The 14,104-nt window shown below is 35.0% G+C and overlaps 1 protein-coding gene and 1 long non-coding RNA gene across 2 annotated transcripts in view; one reads left to right on the top strand and one right to left on the bottom strand.

Moving 5' to 3' along the window:
* The window catches only part of LOC145671226 (cationic amino acid transporter 2-like), a 1,570,353-nt gene that overhangs the window by 474,914 nt on the left and 1,081,335 nt on the right, over positions 1 to 14,104 (top strand). The gene's annotated exons all lie outside the window — the stretch shown is intronic.
* Positions 1,968 to 11,818, bottom strand: LOC145671230 (uncharacterized). The gene is made up of 3 exons (XR_014128493.1): positions 11,601 to 11,818; positions 3,664 to 3,809; positions 1,968 to 2,686 (listed from the first exon to the last, which is right to left on the bottom strand). It is a non-coding gene; the product is annotated as an uncharacterized LOC145671230 (long non-coding RNA).

Below are 14,104 nucleotides of genomic sequence, written 5' to 3'. Positions count from 1 at the left end.
TAGGTTAGATTGTATTATGAAGTTTCGTGTTATATTCAGACTGTAGTTAGGATAGATAAGTTCAGGTAAAATGAAAATGGTCTAAAGTAATTTACAAAATATAAAATACTGAATATAAAATTTACATGTTTTTCATTGTCATTAAGCATGTTTGATTTAATTTTGATCTTCAGGTCTTCACAGGTACTGCAGACACCGACCTGAGGTCTGCCAAATCGGTAACCAAAGTTTTTCTTGAAATATTCCATATAAAACTCATACCCACACAGCAATGAAATATTTTCAAAACGTTTCTAAAACGTGCCATCATTTTCCTTCAGAAAATGTATCCTACTTCCCTTAAGGAAATATATTCCATATGTTTTTGAAAACATTTTCCACATAATACTGAAAACATTCTCTGAATATACTCAAAAACGTTGTAGAAATATTTTATACGCCGTTAGAGAAGATTTCCAAAAAATGTTTCCTGTACGATTTCCAAACATTACTGAAAATGTATTTGAAACGTTTTATACAATGTTAACGGAATGGTTTTTAAAATGTTTCTCATGGAATATTTTAAAATTATTTACCAGTAACACAGACAATATTTTCCTACATATGCCAAAATATATTTAGTGAATATTTTTTGTACATCTCAGAAAATATTTAGAGAATAGTTTCTGTGCATGACAAAATATTTAGGGAATATTTTCTGTACATGACAAAATATTTACAGAATATTTTCTGTACATGATAGAATGCGAAGCCCATAGGCCAACCCGGTTACCATTGCAGATACGGAAACAAGGTAAGATATAGAAGGAAATTTTTAAAATGCAGCAAGTTTTGTATTTATATTAGTATACTGCCCAATAGTAACGAGAAGTACAAAGCTGCCACTGTTGGATAACACTGAATGAAAGAAAGTGTGGTTTGAAATTATTTGGACCAAAGGGAACGGAAAGACACAATGAAAAATATAGTGCAAGACCCAATTTCGCGTCCTTCGTATCTGCTCTTCCTCCCCCCCCCCAACACCGTGGTTGCTACGCCACTGGCGTAGATATTGCATTTGCATGTTTATTCTTCACTGTGTCTCCTTTCAATTCTTCTCGGTGTAGCTAATTTTAAACCACACATTATTTCATTCGTGTAGCCCAACATGATGTATGGTAACGCATTTTCTTTATTGAGCGGTACACTAGTACAAAAACAAAAGTGTTGCTGGAATTTAAAAGTGTCCTTACATATCTAACCTTGTTTTCATATCTGCAATAGTAACCGAGTTGGCCTATGGGCTCCAGCCTTTTGCGTCATTGTGCATATATAATGGCTTCTTGCTGGGAACAAATAGTGGGTCGAAAACAAGGCGGCCATACTGTGACATAGCAGCTGGAAGAAAACATAATATTCTTCTGTCCAATTTTACCTGCTTAGACGCCTTTGCCTCACTCTGTCTTCTTGACGAGAAACCATTGCGGCCCACAGACTCAGACAAAATAAATAAATAAATTAATAAATAAAAATAAAATAAAAAAAATATTAATAATAATAATAATAATAATAATAAAGAGTGTAAATTGTAACTACAATAATGTTAGCTTGTTCTCATAATTTTAAGCATTATTTTTTACTCAAAATCTTATTTATACAAATGGTTTCTGGGTGTTCCACTGGTGCTACTGGTATATGGCCACGTCGTGCATATATGTTGGGGTGTCTTATGTGACTTACGAGATTCAAACTGGATATCAGTGTGTTCATAATCGTCGCCTGCCAGTTTTGAAAGCGGCTGTATTGGATCCATAATAAAAAAAAAAATAAAAAAAAAATTGAGGTTTAGACATCCAATTCAAGAAACAATTGTTGGCAAACCTTTTCCTATCTTAAAAATAATAAATTCAATATAGCCGCTTTGAAAACTGGCACGCGATGATTGTGAAGACTAATTTGCAGTCTGAACCTCGCAATATGACATAAGACACCCCAACATACATACACGGCGTGGCCACATACCAGTAGTAGCAGTGGAACACCCAGAAACATTCTGTGCATAAATAAGATTTTGAGGAGAAAAAAAATATGAGAGCAAGCTAATATTATGTAGTTATAATTTACACTGTCCACTATAAAAAATATGCATATATATCAGTTTATATCGGTTAGTAGCTAAATAAAAATATAAATGTACACTATTCTGGTTTTATTTATTTACATTCTCTTCAGCAGAATCTTCATGCTGCTCGTATTATTTGTTTCTATACATTAAGAACAATCTTCTCAAATATCAGAAATTCACATTTTAACTTGTAGAAACTTGTTCCAGGAAATTGTGTCACTGACACGCTAATTCAATAAAAATCAACAACAACAATATTTATGGATGTTGCAAAAAATATGTTCCACAAATCTACGGCGCATGGGGAATAGATCTTTTCACGAAATGTCACTTTTTTGCTACTTTCAAGAAATATCACATTGTTGAATAACAAGAAATACTCATTTGCTTCTGTATAATCTCACTTTTGATTACCACAACTAACTCTAATTTTGACGCTGGGAATTGTCACTCCAAGTTCTGTGGAACTGCAGCTGAATTCTTAACTGATTTTCTTGTTCGTCTCTGTATGGCATGTTGAAGCCAAATCCCAATAATCTACGCGATCTCATCGTTAGTTACGTTTCTCTCGTGTTGCAGTTTCTGAAAATAAAAATAATAGGCAGTGTTTAATAACATAATAACAGCAGGGAATGATTAGAGATCAATTATTACATCTTAAACTTACAAAAATATTTAAAATGTTTGTGTAGGACCTACAGCAGGTTGTGAAGACAATAATGTGTTACAAAAGTAACATCCTGAAGAAAGTGTAAAGGGCAAGGAAGACAACAGCTAAAGCTGAAGGTGACATACCTCAGACTGTAGCTTAATTACGGTCGTTTTAACATATTGAAGTTGTCGCACTTTTATTTTTAAAAAGTATAGCATTTTATAAATATTAAACCTAATATTAAAAATAATAATAATTTGAAAACATGTGGCAGCATTTGAGTTGATGAAGAACTAGCGTCTCATTCCGAAGGCTCCGATCTCAAATCTGGGCCTGATCATTCTTTTTCCCTCAGTCGCACAAGATGAATGCCGAGATGGTTACTAAGGCTTTGATGACCGCTACCTTGCTCGATTTCTTTGCAACGGAGCAGGCCATACATATTACTTTGCCTTATACAAATGAATAATTTTGATAATGTAGGAATTAATCATGAAATGCTCAAGAAAACTACCAACGTGACAGAACAATTCAGTAAAAAGATGAAATATATTTTATACATATTCAGCTCTCTCTTCCACGGACACTTAAATGTAACGTGTCACTTGAGGACAGGAAAATTGCACATTTTGCTAAAATAAGGATTTCCAAAGCCTTTTAAATGTTATAACAGCGGTTGCAGTATATGCTTTTGGGAAATAAAGTTCACAGGAAGATGGTACTGAGAAGTATTCATGGCACAATAGTAAGTATTTAAAGCGAAGAAAATAAAAAGGGCACCATAATGGTTTTTTTTTTTTTTTTTTTAATATTTTAAACATAGTGTATCCCTCTTCAAATGACAACTTTTATATTTTGTTTTCCACTCTGAAAATGAGATTAAAGAACAGTAGGGAGAGTTTCTTACCTATTATTGTGTTAGTGGTTAACGAGGAAAGCTCTTTCCTTTTGCAACGTGCCAATTAAATTGCTCAGCTATTGCACTTGTCTTTTTCATGATGTTTCTTGTGATGGCTTCTAAGCTGTGGCCTCCCAGTTTTTCATTTCTTAGACCTGTAATGAAATACACATTAAGCACTCAAGTAATAGTAATGGAAATTTAGAGCATACAACTGATGCCCTTAAACAAATTACATTGATTTTAGACGACAGTCTCACCGAGTCAGTTGCAATTGGCGCATCCTCAAAAATTAATATTTGCACTGACGTTTTATTTTTCCAATAAAAGAAAAATTACATACTAATTTTCAAGCAGTTGTACAGGTTTGGCAAAAACCATGGTTTTTATTGAAAAAAAAGTTTTTTTTTTGTTTAAATAATTTACTCTATGTATTTATATTAGATATGGACAGAAATTAATTTGTTTCGTCTTGGTGTTATTATGCAACAACAAGGTTATGCTGAAAGGGAATCCAAATCGCTTCTCGGGTTACATCCAAGAGAAATCGTCCATTTCGACACGAAACCGGGACTAATTGGTCACAAGTGAGATTGTCGACTCACTCACGAAGGACTCCTGATAAAAATACGTTATACTGATCTTTACATAGGCCTAGTTGTTAATATAATTGTCAAGAGTCATTTCGGAAGGACAAAAAGATAAGTAGTTACAGAAGTAAAAACATTATACAGAATTACATATAAATCAAGAAACTCCCGCCTTAGCCATTGGGAAAATCCTATTATTAGTTTAAATGTATTTGTATGTAAAATTTTAAGTTCAACGTATCATATTAAATGACAAATTTATTATGTAGATAACATTCAACAAAATTAAAACAAAGTCGAATCCAAGCTGATGTTGGAAGCTACGTAGGCAGTTGATACATTTTGCCAATTTCTATCAATATATTTAAGCAACCTTGGCTTCTTTATAAAACAACAGGCATTCAGGCAAGTAGAAATATACAATTCGGTTTCGTTTCGTATGTTTAGCCTTAACATCCTTATGAAATACAAAAGTTATCACGAAGAAGACTTTCGCTTAAAGGGACACCTAATCGCTACTTGGTTTACACTTGAAAGATGGGTTGTGGTTCGACCGAGAATTGAACACGGGACCCCTTGATTAAAAGATGAAAAGTAGATAAACATAATGCAGATGGTGTGATATGTGGAAACGTCACCATGAAGTTCACACGATTTAAAGCATTTTTCGTTCTTTTTTTGGTTTAAATCTGTTGCGTTTTTTGAAAAAAAAAAAAAAAAACAGCTGTTTAAACCAGCCAACCCTGCCGTTGTAAATTAGAAATTGATGAAAGCAACGTTTCTATAAAAAATATTATGAAATCTACAGGAAGACGAGGAATAATTTAACAGTTTTAGAATATACACGGTGGTTGTAAAGTCAATACCTATTTTTAATCTAGATTATCCTAGAAACTGGCATCAGCTTAGCTGGCCAGTTAACATTTTAGAAGTTGTGGAAAATGCGGGTGCATACGTTGCAATGTAACTTAATAACCAAATGGTGCACTCTAATAATGTATTCGATGAAAAAAAAACTGTGATAAGTTGTTTAGTTTTAGAAATATTCATTGTTACAAATAAGAACTGACTTTACACCCACGCTGTATTCAGGGAGTAGTAATGCAGAAAACAAACTATTCGGGAACATGGATGAGAGATACTTTCTAGCATGCATTGTTTAACAAGTCACGTATTTCCAAACTACTTCCAAAGCAAAGCCTACACGAAGTTTTTCTATCAGAATTCATAAATATCAAATTCTGCGGAGAATTGTAGGTACTATAACGTCAGCATCCTATATTAATACACTAGTTTAGCACAGATTGAAAATATTATGTATAACTCAAGAAGCAGGTATTGTACATGGAAATTAAGATGAAATGAAACATTTAGTTTAACGTCCCACGTTTATGCATCCAGGGTGAGACGCTGATGATGAGAAATGAATGAAATAGTGGAATAAAGTAAGTGGGAGGAAACGGGACAGCCCCGAGAAAACACACGCACACGGTTTGTCTACCACAAAGACCGCTTGGCGCTAGCTGGGATCGAACCAAGGACCCCATGCAGCAGAGATGAACTACGTACTTTCTAAACGTTTCAACTAGTTCTAAACGTACTCGCTTCACTGTCAGACCAACAATTGAGCCTCTTTCACTCTAATATACGGAATTTTCAAAAACTCCGGTCCGATACGGTTTAAAGTGTATATATATTTTTGCATATGTATAATGTAATGCTTTATTAACTGTTATATTGTTTCATATCGTTGTATGCAAATTAGAATAATGAAAAATTGTACCTCTCTTACTTAAATTGACGCTATTTTACTATTGGATGTAGATTTAAATGTATAAATATGTACACATTCAATGTTCTTGTGACGTGTCCAACTCATACGTTCATGTTGTGAACAATTTGTATGAAAACGTGTGAAAATAAATAAAATACAATCAGTGTTTGAAAAACCCGGACTTTTTTGAAAAAGTCCAACACACCTGGACCCATATGGGGTTTTTCGGGATTAATTGTTTTTTCTTCGGGTTTGAGGTTTTTTTTAAAAAAAAAAATATTCCAATGCCTTTAGGGTAAAAGTGTTAAAATGTGATTTATATTTCAAGATTATGATTGTCACAACTTGCAACAATTTCACTGCTGTTTTGAAAAATGACTGTCATTTTGAAATTTTACGTTGGATCGCCGCCAAAATATATACAGTTAATTTAGAGTGTCTTGTGCTTCTACTCTGAAAATTTCAACTTGAAAAACTGAAAATTGCGGCGTGGATACCCGCTATTTTGAAATTTTAGGTTGGTATGCCGCCAAAATCTGAACATGAGAAATTTAGTTTGTCTCGTACTTGTACCCTGAAAATTTAAACTTAAAAGACGGAAAGTGGTACCCTGTTGTACGCGTGGTACAGGCAGACGAACGAACAAATATAGAACGAATCAGCCTAATACCCTCACTGACATTCGCCAAATTTATTAATTGAGAACAAATATATTAATTTAATTTAAACAAATCAATCTGTAACTCATGTTTTATAAAATAAAAGTTTCAAAATGTCTTAAATAAAATTAAATATTTTCTAGCGTAAAATAAATGGTTCTATTGTTGAAGTTCACTTCCGATACTTTGTGCGTTGAATTACGGGAATTTCCCGAGCACTTGTTGCAAGACCGTTCTCCCAGAAAATTAATTTAAAACAATTAACATATATGTAGGGTGTTTTAAAACAACACCGACACCGGTTTGGGAGGTGATACCTGACACCAACGTAAGACAAAAAGTATAGATCAACCTAGGTGAACAAATGCTTCCTTTCGGAGTTATAAGCTGCCGAAAACATGAACAAGAGGTAGTTGGCCAGTACTCCAAATTATATGCCAGTAGCAAGGCTAGCTCTATAAAAATTGTTGCGTGAGTACCGCAGGATTCTGAAACGCGTATTTTTGGAGAGTGCACATCTCAGTTTATAAGTCTCGACACGACTACGGTAGGTACCACAGTTTTGGCGCTATAGACCTTTAAAGTTTATCTTTTCATATTTTCGGCAGCCTACAAGTCCGAAAGGAAGCAATTGTGCACCCAGGTTGGTCTATACTTTTTGTCTTATTTTGCTGTCAGGAATCATCTGAAAAACGTTGTCGATGTTGTTTTGAAACACCCTGTATAATTCAATTTCATAAAGTAAATGTTTCAATATGTCTTAAATGAAACTAAATATCTTACAGCGTAAAATAAACAGTTTTATTAGGGACGCGGTGGCTCAGTGATACAGCGTTCACCTCCGGTGCTTGGGGTCCCTGGTTCGATTCCAGCTCGCGCCGTGTCGACTTCTTGGTGGATAAACACCGTGCTCGTGAGTTTTCTCGGGTTCTTCCGTTTCCTCTCACTTGGTTCATTCCACCATTTCATTCATTTCTCATAATCACGGTCTCCTTTAGCATAACAGGCATAACCGTTGGACGTAAAACTGAAAGATTTCATTTCATTTTTTTCAAATAGTTTTATTGTTCAATTATTCAGTTCCAATGCTTTGTGCGTTTAATTGCTGAAAATTCCCGAGCACTTATTTCGCGACGAAGGTTTATTATTATTTTCCGAAAATGCAAGCTTTCTTTACTGTACATCGAAACTTCCACTAGTACAAAGTTTGAATTCAGGACTTGAAATAGTAAGCGTTACGCACCCTTCGAAACTCCGAGCACTAAGATTCTTAAATTTGACACGAATTTATACGCTATTGCTGCTGTTGATTCTACAGAAAGCTAGTTGAAAAGTAGCAACAAATAACTAAACTAAACTGTTGTTGGAAAACCAAACTCTACTGAAGAATACCAGTGTTACCATCAAAGATAATAAAAAAAATACTAATAGTTTTATTAATACACTACATATTTACTAGTAGTACCAGCACCTATAGCACTAAACCCATCAGATGTATGAGGGATAATGTCCTTCGGCGTCGCTAAGTAAGCGAGCACACTATTCACGGAAAGTATTTTCTAAAATATAAAATTGCATATTTTACTTGAAATAGGATATAAGCACATTCAAAAATTAATTTGTTCTATAACTATCTCAATCTAAGGTACGGCTTTTTAAAATGCATTCAGTGCATTAAGAACTTTATAAAGGCCTCACTTTGGATGTTGTATACCTTAACGTGAAAGCACCTAATTTGCCCAAGGAAAGTCCAAAATCTGATAAGAATCACTTCCAATGTGATCACGTTAATTGCACCAATAATATACTAACGAAAATCTCAAAAACCCAGGTGGGTCCAACCCGAAAAAACCCGGTGTTTTTTTCCGGGCTGGACCCACTTGGGCAAACCCTGAATACAATACAATACAATACAATACAAGAATAATTGTAATTTTTCGGCAAATCTAGTCTGATGGCCCCCTTGAATTTTATATATGCTAGGTGAAATATTTACATTCGCCTGCCGCAAATCACTTAAGAGACAATAACAAAATTAGCGAAAGAATTATAATTTTTCAACAAATATTTCGAGCGGCACGCCAATAGTAAACCTGCACACAGAATTAGGCAATACTCTAGCAGGCTGTTGTACCAAATTTTGACGCATTTCCTGCATCTTCCAGTTTCTTTTTGCAGAACATGCACCAAATGAAAAATCCTTTAAGTTTCACGTCCCACGCTTATGCCGCTTAGGCTAAAGAAAACGGTGATAATGAGAAATGAGTGAAATGAAGAAAGTGGGGGGAAACGGGAGAACCCCGAGAAAACCCACGAGCACGACGTTTGTTCACCACAAAGTCGACACGGCGCGAGCTGGCATCGAACCAGGGACCCCAAGAACCGGAGGTGAACGCTCTAGCACTAAGCAACCGCGCCTCCCTATGCACTAAATGAGGAGCTCTAGAAGAAAAGGCGAAACAACTTGTGCTAGGTGGCCAGTAAAAAAACAAGAACGCTATTTAACCGAGTCAGGGCAGAAGCACAGCAGGGGGGCCCGAGCGACAGCTTAGGGAGCAGGAACATCAGCGACAGGGGGGTGGGGGGTACGCATAAAAGAGGATGGTCATTCACTATATTTGTAATTATTCTTATCTTCAAAAACACTTAATTTCGATCCTTAAAAAAAAAACACCTTTCACAGCTAATACACGTGTGTTACACCCCCTTTCTTTCTCACCTTTACGACTAAAAATAGTGTATGCAGGGCTATTGCCTCTGTTCTGAATTTTTCTTCGTGAATACATCTTTTCCACACTTTGCGCAGTTGATTTTACGCGCTTCCCATACCATGACTCTGCATAAACTTTATAATCCTTCTCTCTTTACTACACAATTCTTTAAAAAAAAAAAAAATAATAATAATAATCACATTACGGCCGTCGCAGATGTTCACAACTGACGTATGAACCGGAAATTCCCGTCGCTTACTCTTACCCTATTTGCATTCAAAATCCATTTCAATAAGCTGTGCAATGACAGAAATAACTTACATTCACACTCTTATTCCTTCACGAAAAATACTTCACATTTTACCTATAAATTTTGCTCTCGATGTAAACGTCTGCTCGAATGAACCCCACAATTATTATAACCCAGTGGTGTATTTAAGGAGGGCTTCCGGGTTTAAGCCCATTGAAATTGTACTTACTATATTAAAGTAAATAAATTATCTTTCAGAATTTTTTCATCTCCAGGAACAAAGTTAGCCAAGCGTCTGTCCCCTAAAAAAAAATCGTGAATACGTCATTAAAATGGTAATATACGCGCCATTATCCCTTGATCAAAATAGAAGAGTACGTGCCTGCTCCCTTCGGAAGCACCCCCTTGGGCCCCCGCCTTCACCCTCCATGACTCGGTTAGATGGTATTCGTGCTTTTTATAGCCCCCTAACACAGATTGATTTCTATTTTTTGTACTGTACTTCTTATCCACACATCAGGACTCAGTATAAATACGCAAATCGTAAAAGAATTGTAACTTTTCGGCAATTAATTCTGACGGTCTCCTTGAATTTTATCTATGCCAAGTGAAAAATTTATACTTCGCTTGTCGAAAATCATTGAATACACAACAAGAAAGAAAGTGGCGAAAGAATTATATCTCAGTAAGCATTTCGAGCAGTGTTTCTTCCAGACCTGTTGTTGGGAGGGCAGTGCCCCCCGGAGCATCCAAAACAATACGTTTACAATAATAACTAGAATAGTATTAGCAATGCCCCCGGAACATTACTTCTGAAAGAAACAGAGATTTCGAGTGGCACGCCAGAAGTAAATCTACACGCAGAATTATTATAACCTGTCATTAAAATGGTAATATACGCCTGGTAACTCTTTACTTTGGGCAAGGTAGTAATATTATAAAATACAAATCGCCGAGCGAGCGTTAGCGATTGAAGGCGGATTAGAGCCCCGTAGGGCACGTTATCTTCTGTCTTTCCTTCTTGAGAACTGTAGGCCTAACTAACTGCAGGAACAGGTCCAGATGAATGGTTTATTGCCACTGCCTTGCCTAAAGTAAAGACTTGCCCACATCTTTTCCCTTTGGAAAGCATCTACTCGCTCCTGTTGTCCTCCACCTTCGCCCTGTTCTGATTCAGATAGTATTGTTGCGGGAAGTTTCTAGAACACAGGTCCCCATATAGGTTAACAGATTTCTTTCTCTGTACCAAAGTAAAGTATTTAATTCACATAGTATTGCCGAGCGAGCGTTAGCAAGTGAAAGCGGGTTACAGCCCCGCAGGGCACGTTGATTTCTGTCTATATTACATATAAATGGGAAGGGAGACCTGTGTTCTAGAGCCCTGCCTATTGGTGCTTTTTAGTGGCCACGTAGGCTGATTTGTATTTTTTGCACTGTAGTTTTTACGTGATACATCCGGCCCCGTATATATATACGCAAATCATAAAATAATAACTAATTTTTCGACAATTACTTCTGACGCTCCCTTAGAATCTCATCCAGGGGCGTCATTTCAGACTTCGCTTGGGGGGGGGGCAAGAGCACCACCGACATAAGATTTTCAAGTTTTGTACTAGTATATTAGTAGACAATCTATTAAAGTATATGTATTTCTCAAACTCTTGGGGGGGGCAATTGCCCCCTCCTGCCCCCCTAAATGACGCCCCTGATCTCATCTATGCCATGTGACGTATTTCAAATCGCCTATCGAAAATCACTTAGGAGACAATAAAAAGAAAGTTATTAAAATAATTCATTTTTCAGCAATTATTTCGAATGGTGAGCCAAAAGAAACCTGCACGGTATTTTATGTATAATCATAAACAATGGAAATCTAGCCTCCCACATGAATTTATTACAGACAATAAAGCTAAATTTTACAGACAATAAAGCTAAATTATTTTATGTAATCGTTCTACTTACCGACTTTTGTTGTAAGCTTCATTTCATTTCATTTCGGCCTCCAATTGGACACCTTCTTCATAGGCACGACCGTTCAGATCCAGATGCCTTCTTCCTATTTATATAATAAATATAACTGTAAAATGGTAACATTGGAATTAGTGTTTCACATGAATCTTTGATCTTTAGAATTGCCGAGATTCTGTCAGAACTTCACAGGAACAGATCAACATTCAAATTCAACATATCGCGCAAGGAATGCTGGTACTTTTGAGAAACAAATGACGGTTGATGTAGCGATGCTATTTTGCGATCTGAAATAAATGCCTGTGCGATGTCACCAAGATATTATAAATTTCAAATTTTTAACAAATATATTTATTTGATGCTGCTATAATTAGTATAATGATTGGTAATAATGCTACTACGACACTCTTGTGAGAGAATTGATTCAACATTCGATAAAATATTCTGGAAATAATTCTAAAATATTGCATGAAAATATTTCATTTAAGTTACAGGAAAGGTAACAAAAACATTTCCATACAAAATTAATAGGCGTTTTAAAAATATTTCTCATATTACGAACGAATTTATTTTTAAAATATTCGAAATATTTTAAAAATTACATTTCATATGTTTTCTTGTAAGAATAGAAAAGATTGCATATGACATGTTGGAAAACATTTTATTCTGTTCACAGGCCTATTCTGTTTTCTTTATCATGTAGGCCCTATGTAAAACATTTTTAGTGTTACTTCGAAAACATTTTCTCTTTCAACTAGAGGTAAAAGTGCGGGGGGATGCCGCCCCCACCTGGCAAAAATATGTACGGCGTCTCCCCAGTTCCTAAAAAAAATACAATGGTCAAAGATAGTCAGGGGCAATGGCGTGACGTCATCCGCTACCTACCGTCCCCCCCACCTTTTCAAATCCACTTTTACCCCTGCTCTCAACATTGAAAACATATTACATTACATTCAACACAATATTTCTATTACAATTTGTGAAAATTGTCCTTACATTATTTTCTACTAACGTTCTAAAAATGCGCATCCTGTCAGTGGCGTATTTACGATTTTGTTTCGTGGAGGGAATTTTTGCTAACTTTATTCCTGGACATGTGAAAATTGTGCAGGATATTTTATTTACTTTAATATAGTAAAACAAATTTTGGTGGGACTTAAGCCCGGAAAGCTTATTTAACGCCACTGCTTCCTGTACTTCATTAAATGTTCTCCAAACACATTTTAAAAAATATTTCCGGCAAATATTTGGGATACTTCTCAGATCTAACAAGGAATATGTTTTCTCTAATAACGGAAGAGTATATTCTGAAAACAATGTAAAAATGTTTCTATAATAGACCTATATCAGAAAATGTTGTTCACTAAAGACACAAAATATTTTCCAAAACAGAATGGAAAACATTTTTCTATTCATTTTTAATGTTTTCTTTTATCTGCTTTAAAGTTTTATATTCAAAATTTGATAAAATATTCTGGAAATAATACTAAAATATCATACGAAAATATTTAATTTAAGTTATAGAAGAAGATTACCAAAATACTTTTGTAAAAATTAAGTAAACCTTTTAAAAACATTTCTGAAAAATATTTCTTATATTACGAAATATTTTTTTTAAATATTCTAAATGTTTTTATAATATATATTTAATACGTTTTCTCGTAAAAATAGAAAATATTCCAAATAACGTATTAGAAAACATTTTTTAAATATGTGGAGTATATTACGTTTCATTGTTTTCCGTATGACATATGGAAAACATTTTTAGTATCATTTCAAAAATATTTCCCTTCTCAACAGTGAAAATATATTAAATTAGATCCAAAACAATATTTCTAATATATTTTGTGAATATTTTCCTGGATTTACTTTCCGGCAAGCATTCTCAAAATGTACTCCAGGCAATTTCTGAAATGTTTTATAAACATTTTTGGGAAAATATTTTCGGGAAATATTTGTAATACATTGGGGAAACCAGCATGGAAATGTACAGAGAAGGAAAATCTTTTGGAAACCAAGGAAAATATTTTCTTTTGATTGAGGAAATATTCCTTGCTGTGTGGGTACTTAATTACATTCTTCAAGTCAGGAAATTTTTGTATGAAAAGTTCATGCATTTTTGCCACATTAGGCTGAGCATCGAGATATATGACTGATGTAGACGTATAATGTGCAACATATTTATGAAATTAATCAATATGTTCATGTATTTTAACTAGATGTGAGGCTGGAACAGTATTAGAACGGTGTTCCTGTTTACCTCTCATGTCAATAGGGAATTTCCAAGAAGCCAAAATCTTTGTCAACCTAATAACAACTTTGCGTGACACAGCATGAAGGCTTATGTACGCATTACGACATACTTCAACTCTGCTCGTTCCTTTCGTGGCAAATTACTTGAAAGAGGACTCGTATTGCTTTGGGTTTTGATTTGGTGGTCTGAGCCTTGCAACCTCATGCCTCTCAATTAGGCTCACTAATAATGTGTCCTGCTCGTT

The sequence above is a fragment of the Thermobia domestica genome, chromosome 15, assembly GCF_964235325.1.
Source record: "Thermobia domestica chromosome 15, izTheDome1.hap1.1, whole genome shotgun sequence".
Classification (NCBI taxonomy): Eukaryota; Metazoa; Arthropoda; class Insecta; order Zygentoma; family Lepismatidae; genus Thermobia; species Thermobia domestica.
This window is presented reverse-complemented; position numbering and strand designations above follow the sequence as displayed.